The 9,178-nt window shown below is 50.6% G+C and overlaps 1 long non-coding RNA gene across 1 annotated transcript; it reads right to left on the reverse strand.

Annotated features, from left to right (window-relative positions):
* Positions 1-204: 204 nt before the first annotated feature.
* On the reverse strand, positions 205-8,704 carry LOC144177731 (uncharacterized). Its single transcript, XR_013323843.1, has 3 exons — positions 8,451-8,704; positions 3,245-3,364; positions 205-1,758 (listed from the first exon to the last, which is right to left on the reverse strand). It is a non-coding gene; the product is annotated as an uncharacterized LOC144177731 (long non-coding RNA).
* Between the last annotated feature and the right edge of the window lie 474 nt (positions 8,705-9,178).

Here is a 9,178-nt window from a genome sequence, read left to right on the forward strand (position 1 = left end):
AGAGCCCTTGAAATGCATCTCAGTAAATGAGGATAAGCGGGCCTACCAGACCTTCGTTTGATGTTGCCGGGTGGTCGCTGCCGAGATTCTCTTATGTGTTGCATAAAGTGGTCTTCCTTTACGTGTGTTGTGTAAAAGTGAGGCAAGGCTGCTCACACTGCTGCTCATCACTGCTCACACTACTTCCGGTGCAAGTGGGATGCGTATGGTCAGTGGTAAGGGCGAGGCCTTCTTGTTGGGCATCAAGCCAAAGGTTTTCGCTTTTTAATGGTGTCATGCTTGCAATCCCCACTTAGTGTGATGTGCATTAAAATCACCGACAATGAGTAATGTGTCGAAATGGAAAATTTCAAGAGTTTTCTAAAAAAGCTTGGTCAATTTGGAGGTGTTGCGAGAAGGGCTCCATACGTTTAGGAGAAACGTGCCGGTCAGCCATGTTTTGCATTTAGTAATTAATTCGATGCAACAATACTCGCATCCCGGCCGGCAAATTTCACTTCTTTTCACAGACGCAGAAGTTTTGACGCCTCCGAACGCTTTAAGTTCTACACCGTGTTTGCCATTTGAAAAGACTTTCCACACTGATGAGTTCTACACTGTTTGTTGATTAGTACACACATACCCTGAAGTCACTGACCTAAGAACTGAAGCGCATGAAAAATTCCTTGCCGGCCTGACCCCTGACCCGACAGGCACAGTCAGCCCTGTGCGGCAGCAGCGGCTCACCATTGTTTGCATTGCTGGATGTAAACAAATCTTTCCTTTGCAGCTACGTCAGCTGACTCCTTAGCCATGATTGGCTATCCGGTTTTGCATTGCCGAGGCGCAACGAGGGGATTCAGTCCTAGAGCGATCTTGTCCTCCCTCGCAAAGCGAGAAAAAGCGATGCCTGGCTCATCACTTGCGACGCCACGCAATGTGCCAAGTCGCCAGTGGGAATGTGCCTTTAAACGATTGGTGAGCACTTTGGAACTGTCCGCTGACGGAGGCCAGACGCACGTGCAGTCGATTTTATGGGGCCCATTCCCCTTCACGCAGCGTCCTCAAAGAACCGGTGATGCAAATGTTGAGACCGGTGATTTCAGCACCAATCTTATCCTCAAATTGCACTAACATGGCTTTGAATGTCGCACGAGAGTTTCCATGATCTGTTCTCCAAAATTTTGAAGCACACCTTCCGTAATGTACTAATCATCCGACCCCGAAGCAAGGGGGGTTTGCCAAGGCCAATTTTCTTGTCCCAGTGTTTTAACTGAGTAGAGCCAGATGGAGAATTGTCCATTGCATCTGCGGACCCGATTTCTGAGGACCCCAAGGTCGGTAACCTGCTGTGGCTGGAGTCAACGATGGCCTGAGATGCTGGTCTGACGTTTTGGAAGAGGCGGGGTTCACAGTGGTGTCGACTCCCTTAAGTTCAGTTACGGCTGCTTTTAGAACTTTTTTTTTTTCCGACGATAATGGACTCAAGCATGTGATGGATTTTGTTAATTTCTGAGCATGAATCGGAATGTCTGCCGTGAGTGTATTGACTCTGGGGGACCATGTGTCTCTGAGTGTGTTTGCCGTGGGAGACCGTAGCTGCCCAGCTCACCTTGTTGTTTAGGTTGATTCTGTTGGCATGGGTATGGCCGCCTGTCCTCGATGGTTTTGGCCCTCAGTGCTCGACAGCCGACGACGCAACGTCCAGCGCACACAATCCCAGCTCCGGGTGGAGTTGTCCTTGGTCGCCGGTCCACAGCTCGCATTCCCTTGGCTTTGCTGCAACCAAGGAAAGGAGCCCAAATGGTCACTCTCCCCAGATGAGGCCCTAAAGAATTTTTTACTGCTCCTTTCTATTGTCCTCGTCCTTCACGAATAGTCACAATCTGCGCATAGAGTGTAAATCCCGAAGTGCTAGGACTTGATTTTAATGAAGCCTGTCGCGTGCTTAAGCTCCCAATCAGAGGTCAAGAAAAAAATGTTCAATGCATTACTGACCGCTAATCGCTAAAACGCTTCAACAAGGCCGAAGCCACATGTAGCCAAAGCAACAAGCACGAAATGAACATCGTACTGTTAAACTAGGCCGTACAGCCAGTGTCTTCTTGGCAGGAGGCACTTATTCACGTGGCAGCATGTAATGCCTTTCAGCTGCTGCTTGCATCAATCTAGAGTTTTGCTCCCGTGAGTACACCCCATTGTTTTTCTCAACAGCTGCGTAGTTTAATTTGACCCAATGCAAGTGCAGTTACTAATACGCCTGCAGTGCACTGGCCTTGAATGCAGGATCACACATGCTTGGTGCATTGCTACCGTGGTATGCTGCACGTATCAACTCGACTCAACAGTGTGTCACCTGACAACCTCCAAATGCACACCTGAAACACCTCCTTTAGTTCTTTCCAGGGTGCTCATTCTTCACAGTCCATCAACTGTTGGTACAGCCAGAAATACTTTTAGGGGTTGGGGGTGTATGGAGGTATGGGAGAATGGAAGGAGCCTTGCCAAAATGAATGCTAGCACTTGCTTATGTGCAGCATAGTAAAATGTTTGGGGGAGGGGGTTCAAAACCCCTCCGCGCTGTACCTGGAGAATCCTATCGGCCATCTGGGAGGCCATCACTGATGTGTTGCTGGGGCATTCTTGGATCGTTTCTCTCTCACAAAGGTGAGCACATGGCGGAGTTATTTGTGCACTTGACAGCACCTGAGGATTCACAAGGATTGTCAGCTGCTGATAATGGCTGAGCTGTTGGGTTGACCTTTTTTCTGTGCAGCTTAGCAAAGGGGTCAGCCTCGCGTAGGATGTTTACTAGCACTGATGAGAGGCTGAAAGTTGGGACATAAAGAGTAGTCAGGCAGTGGATGTTCACACGTATTTAAAGAATTGGCCATAATATGGCTTATGTGAAGACTATGACATGCTTTTCATCACTATCAGAAGTGGGGTAGGTCCAGCCCCTTTAAGGGACCGTGGCACACCATCTTGCATTCGGGACAGACGCAAACACCCACACATCAAAACGTTCGACAAGTACTCCTGTAATGATGCCAGCATTTACGGAGGTGAAGGATAAAAAAATCTAAAATGAAGTTTGCCTTGGAGGTGCAGTGTCCCTTTGGCACTGCACATTTTTATACGTTTCAACACGAAAATGCATAATCAACATAAAAAAAAAGTTGTACAACTGAAACTGAAAAGCAACACAGGCTGCATAAACTTTACCTTCTTAAGAGAAGCAAAAATAGGCCAGAAACATGCATACGCTATGCCAAGTTTTTTCTGCAGCCTTGTGTGCCTAGTGGTGGCTGGATGGCTTTTTGTTGACTTAGCCGGACTGGGGGAGTGGCTGTTGAGAGCCAGTGGTTGATCTCATGCTTCAGACCTGCAAGAGTGAGTAGTAACATGTGAACTTAAACATGCTGCGATGCACAGTTTTACAAGTCAGTTCACCAGTGACCACATAAAGTTGAAAACGGCTTGTGCTTGCTTTGTAGAAGGTTTGTACGAACACTTTGATTGACTATGAGGTTTAACACACTGACACTACACAGGCGATGGGGCACACCGTAGTGAGGGACTAAGGTTAATTTTGACCACTTGGGGATGTTTTAACGTGTGCCAAAATCTCGAACATGGGCATTTCTGCTTTTCGCCTCCATTAGAAAAGCGGCAACTGTGGCCAGTTGCCGCTTTTGAAATATGAAGTCTGGACTAGAAGGTATGCAGGCAACGTTTAACAAATATACATATGTGCAGACGCAAGGATGGTGAAAACAGAGCCTGCAAGCATATGAATAGTCTGCTTGCCGGTTGGGAAGGTTGGTTGCTTAAAAAAAGAATGGTGCATGAAATAACCTGCTAGATACCATGTGTGCCCAAGGCAATGCTTAAAAATCAACTCGCCATTCCATGTAATAAATGCAGCTATGTAGTAAAAGCACAGAGGGGGAGGGAGGAATAACCGGGTGTTTTAAGGTGCACAGTAAAAATAGCGCAGTTAAAAGGAACGAGCCAAAGATGGAACTAGCGTTACTCCGCTTTGTTCACTAATTAAAACGCCCAATTTTTTTTCATTCCTCAAATTAAGGTACTTCCTGTCTCGTCGGCTGATGAGTGACGATGAAAGCGACCACACCGACCGGTTGCTGGAACTCAAGTGCCTTTATTAAGCGAAGAGAAATAAACCCCCCCCGGTCCCCGATGGCGCGGCGGCGCAGGCGTGGAACACGATAGCTCACGCGTCACACATCCGGCGGGTTTGATCCGCGGAGCTTTCAACCGTCACTGCTGGTGTTTCGTCTGTGCTTGAATAACTGTCAGACGCAAGGCCATCAGGCATGCCTGCACCGTTGAACGGCACCAAATGCCGACGGTTGCGCTGAATGATGCCTGTCGGTGTTTCCACCACATATGAGCGTGGTCTTCTTGCTGGGCTGAGCACCTTTGCTGCGCATGACATATCCTGCACCCACACATCCTCCCCGTCAGCGAGTGGGCGGAGTTGGTGGGCGGCGTGACGACGGTTGAAGTCTTGACTTTGTTTTGTTCGGTTAGCTTTATCCTTAGCTGCAACTTCGTCGTGTGGTGGCCACTCCGGTTGCACGGTGTCTGGCATCTTCGGCACTGTCGTTTGCAGACGTTGGCCCATTAGGAGCTGCGACGGGCTGTATCCGCTCACTCCTGGCGTGTCGCGGTACACCAGAAGCGCCATGTGTGGGTCCTTGGATTTTGTGAAAAGATCCTTCATGGTCCGCACCATGTGTTCTGCCTCGCCGTTTGACTGTGGGTAGCCCGGGCTGCTCGTGATGTGATGAAATCCGTAGGTCTGCGCGAACTCGGCGAACACCCGTGACGAAAATTGCGGGCCGTTGTCGGGTACGAACACATCAGGTATTCCATGTCGCGCGAACGTGCTCTTGACAGCCGCAATGACAGCTGTGGAGGTGGTCGATGACAAGCTGATTACTTCCGGAAAACGAGAGTAGTAGTCCACCACGATTATGTAGCGAGTTCCATCAAGTTCAAACAAGTCGGCGCCTACATGCTGCCATGGCCGATTTGGAGTCGGTGTTGCGATTAGTGGCTCCGAACGCTGAACTCTCGTCTGAGCGCATTTCTCACACGATGTTACGAGCTGCTCAATTTCGCTGTTAAGGGTAGGCCACCATACTGCGTCCCTTGCCCTTGCCTTGCACCGTCCAATGCCTTGGTGGCCTTCGTGGATTTGCTGAAGTACCTCACGGCGCATCAGGCTTGGAATAATGATGCGGCGATCTTTGAGCAAGAAGCCATCACACACTGTGATGTTGCCTCTTTCCTTCCAGTACTCCCTTAGATGAACTGGAACCTTTGAGACGTTTTCTGGCCATCCTTTCTCACAGAAGCGGAGTAGCCCAGAACAGATGCCGTCTTCCGCTTGGTGCTTGCGTAAGGCATCCATGCGGGAGGACATGAGGTTGGCAGCTGCTGTAACGACTTCCCCGATGAATAACTCGATGGAGTCTGTCTGCCATTGACTTCGCTCAGGATCGTGTCCCTGAATAGGAGCCCTTGACAGCGTGTCTGCCGTGGCAATCAGCTTGCCAGGGACGTAGAGAACAGTGAACTGATAGCGCATAAGACAGATTCGCAAGCGCTGGATTCTGGGCGGAATCATGTCGAGTTCTGCTGATCCCAGGAGCGTGACAAAGGACGATGATCCGTTTCGACTTGAAATGCGATGCCCCTCAGAAACTGGTCGAACCTCTTGACAGCCCACGTCACAGCCAAAGCTTCTTTTTCTGTTTGACTGTAGCGGCTTTCAGTGTCCGTTAGGGATCGCGAGGCGTAAGCAACCGCTCGTCGTTCTCCCGATGGTTGATCTTGAAGCAATACGGCTCCGAGACCGTATGAGCTTGCGTCAGCTGACACAACCGTGGGGTACGATGGGTCATATTTAGCCATGCAGACCTCTGAACTGAGCAAGCTTTTGAGCTTGTCGAAAGCAGCTTGCTGGCACGGTCCCCAAAGCCATGAGTTTCTCTTTTGAAGCAATGCCCTGATCGGTGCTGTGATGTCGGAAAGATGAGGAATGAAGCGGCCCACATGGTTCACCATTCCCAGCAGTCTTCGGACACCGCTGACATCCGATGGGGTTGGTAGCTTGGCCAAGGCCTCGACCTTTTCTGGATCGGGACTGATTCCTTGTGCGCTAACCACGACTACAAGAAACTTGACTTGGTTTGCAGAGAACGTGCATTTCTTGCGGTTCAGCTTGATTCCTGCTTCTTCCAAGCGCTATAACACCTGCTTGAGACGTTGGTCATGCTCTTGCTGCGGTGCTCCGAAGACAAGAATGTCGTCAATCATGCTCACAACTCCTTCGAGGCCTTCCAGAATTCTGCTCATCTGTCGCTCAAAATATTCTGGCGCTGAGCAGATTCCAAAAGGTAGCCTTTGGAAACAGAATCTTCCCATTGGTGTTATGAACGTAGTGAGTTCTTGACTTTCTTCTGAAAGCTTCACCTGGTGAAAGCTAGCGGTAGCATCGAGCTTAGAGAATACCTTTGCTGATCCGAGGCGTCCCAGGATGTTCTCGACTGAGGGTAGTATGTGACGCTCCCGAAGCACGACTTCGTTGAGTCGGGTGAGGTCAACGCATATTCGGTAGCCTCCTCCTGCTTTTGGAACAGCCACCATACCGGAACACCATGGTGTGGGACGGTCCACCCGTTGGATGACTCCCTGGGATTCGAGCTTGGTGAGCTCCTCTCGAACTGGTTTGTGAAGCGTAATCGGTACTCTTCTCGGCACGCTGAGTGAGAACGGTTTGGCGCCTGGTTGGAGACGTATCACGTATTCATCTTGCAGCTCGCCCAAGCCATCGAAGAGACTGTCCTTCAAAGTGACGGTAGAATCCGTTACACTGTCCACGAACCGTATAACTCCGAGAGCCTGTAACACTGCTGCACGGGCTTTCACGGCATCTTCGTTGATGCGAGCCTGTAGTCTTGCTTCTTCAAGGGTAAGCTTTTGTGTTCGGCACAGTTTGTCCACAAGGTTAGAGTCCCGGAGACCCACGACGAACCTGTCTCGAACGAGTCGTTCTTCCACTTCCGCTGAGGCGTAGTTGCACTTTTTGACAAGTGTACGCAGCGCAGTGTAGAACTCGTCTACGGTCTCGCCTTCGCCCTGGGTTCGACGGTGGAAGCGGACACTTTCGTAGACCTCGTTGACCGGGTGGATGAAGTGATCGGTGAACTTCTTCTAGCGAGCTCCAGTCTTCGCTGGACAATGCTAGAGTGTCGAGAACGCGGCAGGCGTCTTGGGAGCCCATGTCGTAAAGAAGCGTTCTGACCTGTACTTCTCCCGGCGCTTGGTAGAGCCCAGATGCATAGCAATAGTCGTCGAACTGGTAGACCCATTCTTTCCAAGAGCTTGGGTTCCCAAAATCGAATTTCGGTGGCGGTTGAAGCCCGGTGCCGCTGAACTGGATAGAAGGATCTCCATCCGCCATAGCGTGTTTTGCAGGCTACGCACCTTAGACTGATTGCTATTAATAATTGATCGATGTGTCGCTAACTTTATCCCACTTCTGACACCATGTCTCGTCGGCTGACGAGCGACGATGAAAGCGACCACACCGACCGGTTGCTGGAACTCAAGTGCCTTATTAAGCGAAGAGAAATAAACCCCCCCGGTCCCCGATGGCGCGGCGGCGCAGGCGTGGAACACGATAGCTCACGCGTCACACATCCGGCGGGTCCGGTAACGCGAACCGCCGCCCGAGCGAGCGTGAGAAACGCACCTTCAGCGCGCCGTGAAATGCGCGTCCACTACACTTCCGAAATCTGGGTCCTAGTAATTTTTCTGCGTCAAGACTTGCGCATTGAATCTACGTACACGGCACCAGCGGAACGGGTTGGTCACTGCAACAGCAGATTTTCTCTGGAATTGGAGTCTGAAGAAAATCTCAGTGATGTCAGTGATTGTCAGTGTCAGTGATTGCCGCGATTTAAATAAAAAACAAGAGCGCGCCTGTTTTTTATCCCTCGTACGAACAACCGACAAGGCATCCAGCGTGCGTCCGCGACTGGTGACTGCGAAGCTGATGGTGGCGCATTGCTGCCTGCCTAAGTTTTCATTCCAATTTATTTGAAAACACGTTGGCACACGGGGGCGTGCACGAGTAGGTAGAGCGATAAAAACGTTAGAGCCCACGTATGCGTGCGACTGCGTCGCGATAAATCACGCGTATGCTCGCGGAAAAGCGATCGCCCGAAGGCATATGCAGAAAATGTTGCCGTACGGAAGCCAAACTCGAGGGATTTGTTCAAAGGGCGCTTGCGATCCGTCAGCGCTCGGGTTACAGCACGGCTCGGGAAGCGGTCTCGCATTCGCTACCATCGCTAAATCGGCGTACGCGTGAAACAGCTCTCCAAAGAAATTATTCGGTTTTTGTAATCAACCATGTATTAGAGGGAACTTACCAGACAAAGTCGTGGATACGGTGCGGGTGCACTTGCGTCGGCATCCACGGCGGCAGCCAACTGCAGTGTCGGACTTTTGCGCGCCGTTCCGGCCGTTCGCTGCCGCGGTTTCATCCTCCGGTGATGCGAAGTTATCGATGGCAGGTAGAGCGCCACCACGTAATGTGAATGCGATTAATAATATATCTCTTGACGCCACTACCGATAATTGGGTTGAAACGCGGCAGACGACAAACGGGACACCGGTGTTTTTTTTTTTTTTTTTTTCTCGAGATGTGGGCGCACAGCGCATGCGCTAGCTAGACCTGTGCGCCGGTCAGAAATCGCCGGCGGCGGCGTGTAAACGGCGCGGGTACACTGTAGCGCGGGGGTCCCCGGATCGGCGGCGGCGCGGCGCGGAATAGCGGGAGAGAGAGAGAGAGAGAGAGAGAGAGAGAGAGAGAGAGAGAGAGAGAGAGAGAGAGAGAGAGAGAGAGAGAGAGAGAGAGAGAGAGAGAGAGAGAGTTAGGAATTTGGGGGAAAGAAAATATGCAAAAATCGTGGGGGATCCGGACATTTATGTGTAGGACATTGCGGTGCAGCACGTCTCGGTGCGGACATTTCGGTGCACGGAATGTCCCAGGCATTTCTTTAAAGATTTTTACTATAATACTTTAGTTTCGTCAGATGATATAATTTTACGTTCGACAGTTCTGTTTGGTCCGCACTGCAAGGAAAAGAACGCTAAA

Source organism: Haemaphysalis longicornis, unplaced genomic scaffold, assembly GCF_048455015.1.
Source record: "Haemaphysalis longicornis isolate Haplotype H1 unplaced genomic scaffold, Haemaphysalis longicornis Haplotype H1 scaffold_30, whole genome shotgun sequence".
In the NCBI taxonomy this organism is placed as follows: domain Eukaryota; kingdom Metazoa; phylum Arthropoda; class Arachnida; order Ixodida; family Ixodidae; genus Haemaphysalis; species Haemaphysalis longicornis.